We start from the raw sequence: 9,867 nt of genomic DNA, 5'->3' as shown, positions 1-9,867 counted from the left end.
GTCATAGTTTTAAGATCCAGACAGTAAACTTCATCTTAGAACGGGAAAACAGCAAGGAACCACTTAACAATCGCATTTTGGATAGATTGGTTGTATAATTTCACCTATCTTTCCCTCTCATCTATCCTATCCAACTGTCCACCTTTTACCTCAAATATAAGTAGGCAAGCAATTCGATTCACAACATGTTGATTTTGGGATTTGGTGAGTACCTTTTCTGATTTTCTATATGTTCTATGTATGTGGTTTTTTTTGAATGGATATATTATTCAACTCAAAGATTTGATTCGTTCTATACAGTCCATTCAGAGCATTTGAAACTTGTAGTTTGAAATATTTAAATTTAAAGAACCAGTATTTACATAACACATGTAAAGCCATTATGCCAGTGAAATCATCTATTTAATTGTATTTTATGTAGAAAACAATTGTCCACTAATTATAATTTACAGTGGCATCTGCAAAATGTCCATAAAAGTAATAGGCCTGTGGAAGAAGGAGAATATGTCCATTCAAAGACTGCAGAAAAACTCTGAGCAGTCAACATTCAGAGTTAGTCAGATAGGTACTTGACAGAGAAGCATGAATTTCAGTCATCAATTGATGAATTCACGTTGCTTCTGAAGATGGTAACTCCCTCATGAATAGTTGTATTTTGATCTTTAAAACCTGCATTTCTCATTATACAGAGCTGGTGAGAATTATGGAAACAGCTCAAAAAAACCGCACATTATCTCAAACCATTTCAGTTTGTTGATGTAAAAGTTGTAATTATGTTGCAAATAAGGCAACTGAAATTATTTGTTAGCATCTGTGTAATAGCTCCAAAATAGCCTTAGTTGATGTTATGAATTGATGAAAAAAACTGTAGTAATTGCATGCTCGAAAAACTCAATCTCAAGATTAATGGAAAAATTGAAAAAGTCCGAGATTTTGGGAGGTTTTGGGGGTGAAGCCGCCCTCTGGCATGTCAGCTAATTTCAGAATCGAATTCAGCAACCCAAAATATGTATAGAAGCGTCAAGAAAAATTCTTTCTGGGCTGTTTACTTAAGAACAACCATTTGACTGTACTAGAGGTTATGTTACAAGTTTTGATCTTGACATAAGAGGTTATGTTGTGTTTTCATGCATTGGCGAATCAGTTTCAGTCGCACTGAATGCCAGTCACAGATCAGTAACAGCTATCACAGTGAATGGAACTGCTCTAACTAATATGTTATCAGTGCATGCACATATTTCTCTATTCTAGAGGAGCATTTCTACAGGAAGCCTCGCATAGTAGGACTTGGAGTCTAGGCTCTAACCCTGAATGATAAAAAATTTTAATTGGTCTCGATTTGAAGAACAGAATCTCCTTTTTCATGTGAAGTAAATGATTCGAGCTGTTTCCATAATTTTTACAAACTCTGTATAATTGAAAGTTGCGGATTCTAAAGATCAAAATACAACTATTCATGAGCAAGTTCTCAACCCAGCAGGCCACTAGTTTTAAAAATTGTCAACAACACAACTACATCTTATCATCAATACTACTACTCTCTACATCAATAACTACATCTTACCATCTTCAGAAGCAAATGTGAATCATCAACTGATGACTGGAATTCATGCTTCTCTGTCAAGTGTCCTACTAACTCTTAATGTTTACTGCTTAGAGTTTTTCTGCAGTCTTCGAATGGACATATTTCTCCTTCTTGCGCAGGAATATTACTTTTATGGGAATTTTGTAGATGCTGCTGTGAATTATAATAGTGGACAATTGTTTTCTACATGAAGTACAATTAAAATTGGATGATTTCACAGACATAATGGCTTTATGTGTTCACTCATTCACAATGGCTGCCGACTGTAGGCCTACATGCTCATTCGTTCAGTGGTTCATGAAACAAAGTAACAGTTATTTTTCCAAGTGGCAGGTAACAAACTGCTCCAACGAATGTGTTACTCAAACAGATACTACACTGCACAGTAGAGAGGAGCAGTTCTACAGCGAGCCTCTCCTAGGCTCCAAGCCCACTGAACTCTATACTAGCAGTATAGAGTTAGTATAGAGTTCTACTAGTTAGTATAGAGTTCACTGTCCAAGCCTAGACTCAGCAGCTTCTCTTTGTCTCAGATACAGAGTAACGGCCAGCAACGGTCACAGTTATCACATAGTTATTCAAAAGTACTCTTTGAGTATCCATAGTGAGGTCCATGTTCTAATGGCAGAGTGTGATTTGCAATGGTGTTGCTATCCTTGTGTATTATTCAACAAAGCAGATGGCACTATCTCTTTCACGCATTGCAAGGTTGCCACAATCAACAATGTAGAAATTCAACTAATTGACAAAATAGGGTTAAGGGTTAGGTTTTATCTAGATTATATTTAATAATGTTTCATAAGGATAGGTTAGGTTTTTGCTTTGAAATTGTAATATGCTAGAAGGGCTAGGGTCCAGGTAGAGTTATGTTTTTGTTGTTTTAAAGGTGAAAGGTTAGGTTAGGGAGTTAGGATTTTGCTTTGAAATCCAAAGTATTGAATGTGAAGGGTTAGGGGTTACGTTATTTCAAGTTATATTTGATAATGTTTCATAAGGCTAGGTTAGGTTTTTGCTTTAGAATTGCAATATGCTAGAAAGGGCTGGAAACAGGTAGAATTATGGTTTTTGATATTTCAAAGGTGAAAGATAGGTTAGGGGGTTAGGATTTTGCTTTGAAATTGCAATATGCTGGAAGGGATTACGGGTTTTTACAAAGATTATCTTTATTAATGTTTTTAATATAAAAAGGGTGGCTAGGGGGTTAGGTTTTTGCTTTGAAATGACAATATGCTTACTTAGTTATAGTGTTATTAAACATTAGTTACATAACAACCATTATATTTTATTAATTATATTATTGAAAGTACTCTTTCTTTTATAGAATGAGATAATGATAATACATTGATTACTAAATCGAATTTAATGATAAATCATCATTGGATAATAATATCCTCATCAAAATGGAATGACGGCTTCAGTTACTGTGCTTGGTAACATTCAAAGATCTGACTGAATGGAACGGGAAAAAACCGTTACTAACGCTTGCACGATATGGTGCTGTCTTTGACCGAGAGTGGTTTTTGTCTAGACTCCAGCTGTGTTCATAGTTCGAGTTCTGTCTATATCGAGGTCTAGATCTCGATGTATCAAACTGTCAACATCGAAACAATCATCTTCAAAAATCGATGCTTATCAAAATTTGAGGATTTCAATTTCAAATAAATCAGTTGGTTTGTGGCTCATGTGACACTTGGCTTGTTCTTAACCTTCTAAGAGATTTTTTGAATAAGTTATCAAAATCACTAAATGGGAAGAATTAAAGGTCTCAAGCAAACAGCTGTATTGCTATCGCTAGATACAATGTCAACAAACTCGAGATTAGATAATAACGGGTATCCAGGCTACAGTTTTGAACAGCCAAATGGAAAGGGAAATATTATTGCTATTCTTTTAATAATATAAAATAATACATTTTTGAGGTTAGGTTCTTTGGTACTTACTGGTCAGTAACCTAAATAATTGGTCAAGCCATATAAATTGAGAATTAGCCAGACACCTGTGGCAAATTTAGTTTCATACAAATAGCATTCGCTTAAAATGTGATCAGAGGGTTAGTAACAAGCATGGCATGTCAATGTAAAAGAAAAAACGTTTTAAACTATACAATACCCAGTTTATGTAACAGATAAAAAATGAATAATCAAAATTATAATATTTTCTTTTTATGTGATAATCTATCAGATTGGCATGAACTATATTGAATCATTTTACTGCGTAGTAGTGAGGCTAGGAACAGCTCCAATCAGAGTAAATATTTGAATGATATGCAAATTCGAAAATATGGAAGTATGGTCGTGCAAAGAATAGGGGTAGCTCTAAGCCCACTTGCTTGCCAGAGGTCACCGGGAACAGCCACCAATTTATATAGCACAAGATCCAGTACCGCATTGTCTAGTACAATAATCAGAGCCCTCATATCTATCTATCTCTACTGCATCTATATTTGCGGAGTACACCAAATCAGTCACAAGAACTGTGAACTGTTAAAGCGGCCGACGTTTGCAGCCAACGAAAGCAGAGAACTGTTTGAGTTCCTGGGAGAGCTGGTAAGAAATTGATACTATTATTCTCCCAGGAATCACAAAAAGTATCATACATTATCCAAATCTTTGCTCTACCGACTGCGGCCAAGCAGGGCACACGTTATAGAGAAAATAATGTTACATAAACATGTCGCATAACATGGATGGCCATGGATGCACCATAAACATGGTGCATCCAACAGTGGGGCTGGTGATGAGAACGGAGCTCATAAAATCACATTATTGAGTATAAATCAGTGCTGTATATCGCTGATAGTTATAGACAAGTCAATACAGATTGGGATTTGTCATGAATGGATGATAGGCAGTGAGATCTTGTTTGTGACCACAAGTAAAGTAAAAAACTATTTTGGGAAGTAATAGCTTTATGCTAAGGAGAATAATTATTTAAATAATTTTATTATTTTTGAAACTAGATTCTAGAATATTTTATGGGCCTTAATTGCTGAATTTTATCAATTCATTAACAAGTTGAATATAAGCCAGTTTAATAATTATATAGGCTCCAATCAGCAATAAGCTAGCCGGAAGTTGACATTTGATCTCTTTTAAGCCTCGTTCTCATGACGCGTGACTTGCCAAGTCACAGACGTCCTTGAATCTGCCACAGATTGATGAGAAGTCTCTGGAATTGCGAGCCAACAGTTCTCACGGCGCGGGGTGGCTCGGTGGGACTCGGGGCGGCACGTCGTACCTCAAGCCCATTCGGACATATGCGAGCACCGTGGTCTCTGGGTCAGTGTCTAGTTGTTGTTTAGAACTGTTGAAGAAAAGAATTGTTAAAGTTCAATCTATTTCAATTGAATTGAAATAGGTCACCATTAGGTTTTCTTTTTTCTTTTTCAGTTCCTTTAATGAGCATTCTATCAAGCAATTTGATTGAATCCGTTTCCAAGCATCATACACTTTGTTCCTATCTTTATGTTCTTCATTGGCGGGATTCCATATGATCGGTTCCTGCTCGTATAAATCCAAAAACTCTATCACTATTTCATTAGTCCACTCCATTTTTAACTAGTTAAAAACCACCAACCGAACTCAACAACAACACAGTACAAAAGGACATGCGTTCGACATGCGCTCGGCTCGGTGAATGGCAGGCCATGAGAACGGGTACACAAGCCAATGCAAGGCTCGCGTCTGCTCGAGCTCGCGCCTTTGATGTTTCATGAGTTTACCGACAAAAGTCAGGAACGGCTCGTGACGGCGTGTGGCTCGGTCGAGCCACCTCGAGCTAGGTCAAAAAGCACTGATGCAGTGTTCTCACGACGCGTTACTCGACGAGCGGCAGATCAAGGCCGTCTGTGACTTGGCAAGTCACGGGTCGTGAGAACGGGGCTTTAGTATGATATTATTTGTAGAAGAAGGTTGTATAGTTATAAATACAGACATACAGAGCAAATTGACAGATCTAGATAGGGCATAAGACAAAATAAGCTTCAAATTGGTGAATACCTGTTCATATGAGAGTAATCCATGGTTTGAAATTCTTTTACCACTGTTAACACTGTATTCACACTTGTAAATTCTATCTTGTGGACCACTCTAAAGGCCTTGTTGCTTAAACTCTCTCACTTTTTCAAATTTCAATTCTCACACAATATTAACATGAACCACACTCCAGCTAATTCTGAGGTTTCATATATAAAAGGTGGTGGTCCAGATCCCACTTTGTTGACTCCCAGCACATAGAATCCCACAATGAGCGACATCAATATGCCATGGGAGAGGGAACCCGGAAGTGTCAGTTCAATAGTTTTTTATCCTCAAGGTTTACAGCATCTGTCGTCCACTCAGATCAAAGCTACCGATGCACCACTGAATACTGGGGTAGCAAATGTCAACATCAAGGGGGCAAAGAGGAGCCTGCAGATCCAGCGCTTCAGGAGTCAGAATCACATCAGGAGAAACAGAGCATGTTATCAAACACTGAACTAGACCCATTAACAAAGGTAATAATGGACCAAACTAGCAGTATGTTTACAATTATGTAACAAAATGCAATGATTGATTTGATGCAGGAAATTAAAGCAGAAAATACATAAATTAAAGCTTCAGCTGAAAAAGCAGTAGAACAGGGTATGAAGGAAACAATGGACAAAATGCAAGCAGTAGAGCGTAAATGTGATGCTATTAACAACAAGGTAGAAAGCTATAAGGAGGAATTGAAGGTAATTGTAGATCTGAAAATGGAAGATCAGGCAAAAATTACAAAAGGCTTAGTAGCATGGATAGACACAGTTACATGTAAATTAAATGAACGAATAGATGGCTTATCAGTACAAAACAACACACAAATTCAGGAAATAAGAATAAAAATTAAAGCTGATTGCCAAAAAGAAATCCAGGAACAAGTTGCAATTACTAACCAGAGTATGACTTCTACCATAGATAAAAACACTAATACTATTGCATCTATCCATAGTAAACAAACCAGTATGTGCATGCAAATAAATCAATTAAAGAGTCATATTAATCAGAATGTATAGAGTCCTGCAAATCTTCAGAAGCAGCTGTCCAAGAGCAACAATCAACTGTAGTAAAGATAAATCAGGAAATAGAAATCAATAAAACTTCAAATAATAATCAGTGGCAAATAACTCGGGATAAAATAATAAAATTGGAAAACCAGGTCCAGCAACACCCTCAAAGAACTCAAATAATCCAGTCAAATGATAGAATTAATTCCACTGGCATACTGAATGGACTGGGTAGATTTGATACTGATTGCCATCTACAACCTAAACCGTTTATTGACCGAATAAAATTGGTACAATCACTAACACCCACCTCTTGGAATAAGTGGTGACTCCAATCGACTAGTTTGTTGGAGTGGTGAACCTCTGATGTTCTTCCAGATCCATCATCACAAATTCAGGACATTGGACGAATTCATTGTAGCTTTCCTGGAACAATATTGGAATAAAAATAGACAATTGGATACACTAGCCAATATTATATCTTGTGAATTTGATTCTAGGACAGACAACACATATATCAATTTTGTTATCACACTTCAGCTTAAGAATTCTCAACTAGAAGAACCCCTGAACGATTCTGACCTGGCAAATATTATCTTGAGAAAACTACCTCTCCGAGTTAGAACAGCATTGGCTACACAACCTATATTTAGCTGTGAACATCTGATCAAGCACCTACACGGTATGGAATCTGTGATGGCAGTATCAGAACACCATTCACACAAATCATACACCCAGAATCAATATAATTCCAACACTAATCAATATGCCAACCAATTCTATGAATCACTGCCATATGATTGCCCCAGAAGAACACCTCGTTTTAAGCGTCCCGTCAACCATAATCAGATAATAAAAATAAGGAGAATTTCCAGAATCGTTCAGCAAACCATCATTCACAAACGGCAAATCGAAGAAATTATTATGATGGCCGTGAACGTTTGAATACAAATACCAGATATACCAATAATAATTATAATAGAAACTATAACACATCACTCCACCAACATAGCACACAAAATAAAAACCACCATCCACCACCCATTCAAATAAGAGATATTCACACAGTAGAACATGCAATAGGATTTAATCAACAAAAAGAACAGACCAACTACCATAGCAACCCACCATCAAACACTGAAGTTTACCATGCACTTAAACCCCCCCATAAACAGCAATCTATATTGTGCCTTCTATTTCCACCTGAAAATACATCACTGGCGATTTCTACAACTCCAAAGGCAGTCCACCACATTAATACAGATTTGATTACTACTCCACACATCAACAGCATACCTATACCTCCACCAAATGAAGATGCAAACGGCCACCAGGAAAGACAACAAGACGCCAAAGAGTACCAGGATGTGGTTGAAGAGATATTAGGTATAGAGCATTTATATCTGATGTACCACACCCACATGCTACACCTATGTGTGAATATTCGACCCCACCACAGCAGACCAAGGACAGAAGATGGAGGACCAGGATGGCATCTGGGAGAAAAGGAGCATCCACCGCAAGGCCCTGAGAAGAAAACGGCGAGGGAAGAACCGTGCATGCCAATACCGTCCCCACACACGTTTCAAGCCACAACGGTGAGATGCCCAGACACTGGACGACAGCCACCAGGGAGCAGCCTACCACCACCATGACAGGAAGGATGGAATGCATGCGGGGACCGACGGCATTCATCTGCATCATGAAATTTAAAGAAGCTACTCATCATTGTGACCATGAAAATTGGATAAATAATTGGACTAGGCCTAGAAACAATGGAGGACTAATTAAAGATCATGACTTGGAATGTGATGGAAACTATTGCACAAAATTATTAAGTGGACAAGATTACTATGGGAAATTATTGAAGGATGGAAAATATTTGAGAAGATTGAAAGAAATAAGGAATAAAGAAAGTGAAAGTACCTGACTATTATATGATGATAAGTTATATTATTAAAGAGATGATAAGTGTTTTGATTTATTGTATTATGTGGATTACCATAGCTGTGATATTAATAAAAGGCTGTGATGTGGATGCGATGAAAAAGATTGTAATGCTATTATTGAAAGAATTTACTATTGATAATTGGAAAATTGATATTACAAACATTTTTATTGTTATGATTACGATGATTATAATAAAACTGAGTGGGAAATACTAACTGGAAATGAGGGGAAAATTAATTAAAACCACAATGCAAATATGAAAAGGAAATATTGAATGAGTTGAAAGAAACCGGACAAATGACGTGTTTGAAAAAGTATACAAGATACCGGAGCTTTGAATTTATGAAGGAAAAATTATCAATGTGACAGCCTCATCTATCAATAGCAAACGGATAGCAGATAACCTATCCACCCGCATTAATTATCTACAAGCAGCAACTAACAAAAGAAGAAACCAGATAACTACAAGAATTCTGCAAGCAATATCATAAAATTCAAAGAATATGATAAGAACACAAATAAAAACAATATTATCAGCCAAATACTGACCTATCTAAATAAATGTGATATTGGATCTTTGCCTCCTGTCACCAAATTTGCATTCAAACTGCCCATGCTGATAGAAACCTGTAACAATTCAGAGAATAGTTTTGAATTGTTTGTTTCCTATTTATTGATTAAAAAAAGCCACAAGGTAGAATAATTGAAATAAAGTAAGATAATTACCATAAAATGTGAAAAATTGCAAAAATTAGGTTAACTGGAACCAAACAATGATAAAGTGTGACATAATAAAAGCAGAAAAGATATTCAGTAGATCACCAATGCCAACCAAATCAAAAGCATGTAGCCTGTTAAACATATGTCAATATAAAGTGAAATTGTTCCCAAGTTATTTCTGTCATTTATTGTATCAATTAATGTTCATATATATTTATTTAGATGTTCTATATTTACTATTATTATTATTATATTATTATTATTATTATTATATTATTATTATTATTATTATTATTATTATTATTATTATTATTATTATTATTATTATTATTATTATTATATGTAGTTACCAAAGCCTTCAAGCAAATCTAGTTACCTCAAGTTGTAGAACCAAAGACCAAAGAATATAGATAGCATAGCAAAAATTGTACCTGTATCTAGAAAATGTCATTAAAATGAGCAAGACCTGAAAACTATAGATAATGTATGAGCCCAATAATGTTACCTGAATATATTTTGAAAGAAATCTATTAAATGAGAAGTCAGATGTTGAAGTTGTGATGAAGTCAGTTGGTATCACTGCCGAGTG

The 9,867-nt window shown here is 36.0% G+C and overlaps 1 long non-coding RNA gene across 1 annotated transcript; it reads right to left on the bottom strand.

Moving 5' to 3' along the window:
* Positions 1 to 3,669: 3,669 nt before the first annotated feature.
* LOC120356426 lies at positions 3,670 to 9,399 on the bottom strand. The gene is made up of 4 exons (XR_005574026.1): positions 9,285 to 9,399; positions 9,108 to 9,185; positions 6,919 to 7,034; positions 3,670 to 4,888 (listed from the first exon to the last, which is right to left on the bottom strand). It is a non-coding gene; the product is annotated as an uncharacterized LOC120356426 (long non-coding RNA).
* Positions 9,400 to 9,867: the final 468 nt, after the last annotated feature.

This window comes from Nilaparvata lugens, unplaced genomic scaffold, assembly GCF_014356525.2.
Source record: "Nilaparvata lugens isolate BPH unplaced genomic scaffold, ASM1435652v1 scaffold6743, whole genome shotgun sequence".
Lineage (NCBI taxonomy): Eukaryota > Metazoa > Arthropoda > Insecta > Hemiptera > Delphacidae > Nilaparvata > Nilaparvata lugens.
This window is presented reverse-complemented; position numbering and strand designations above follow the sequence as displayed.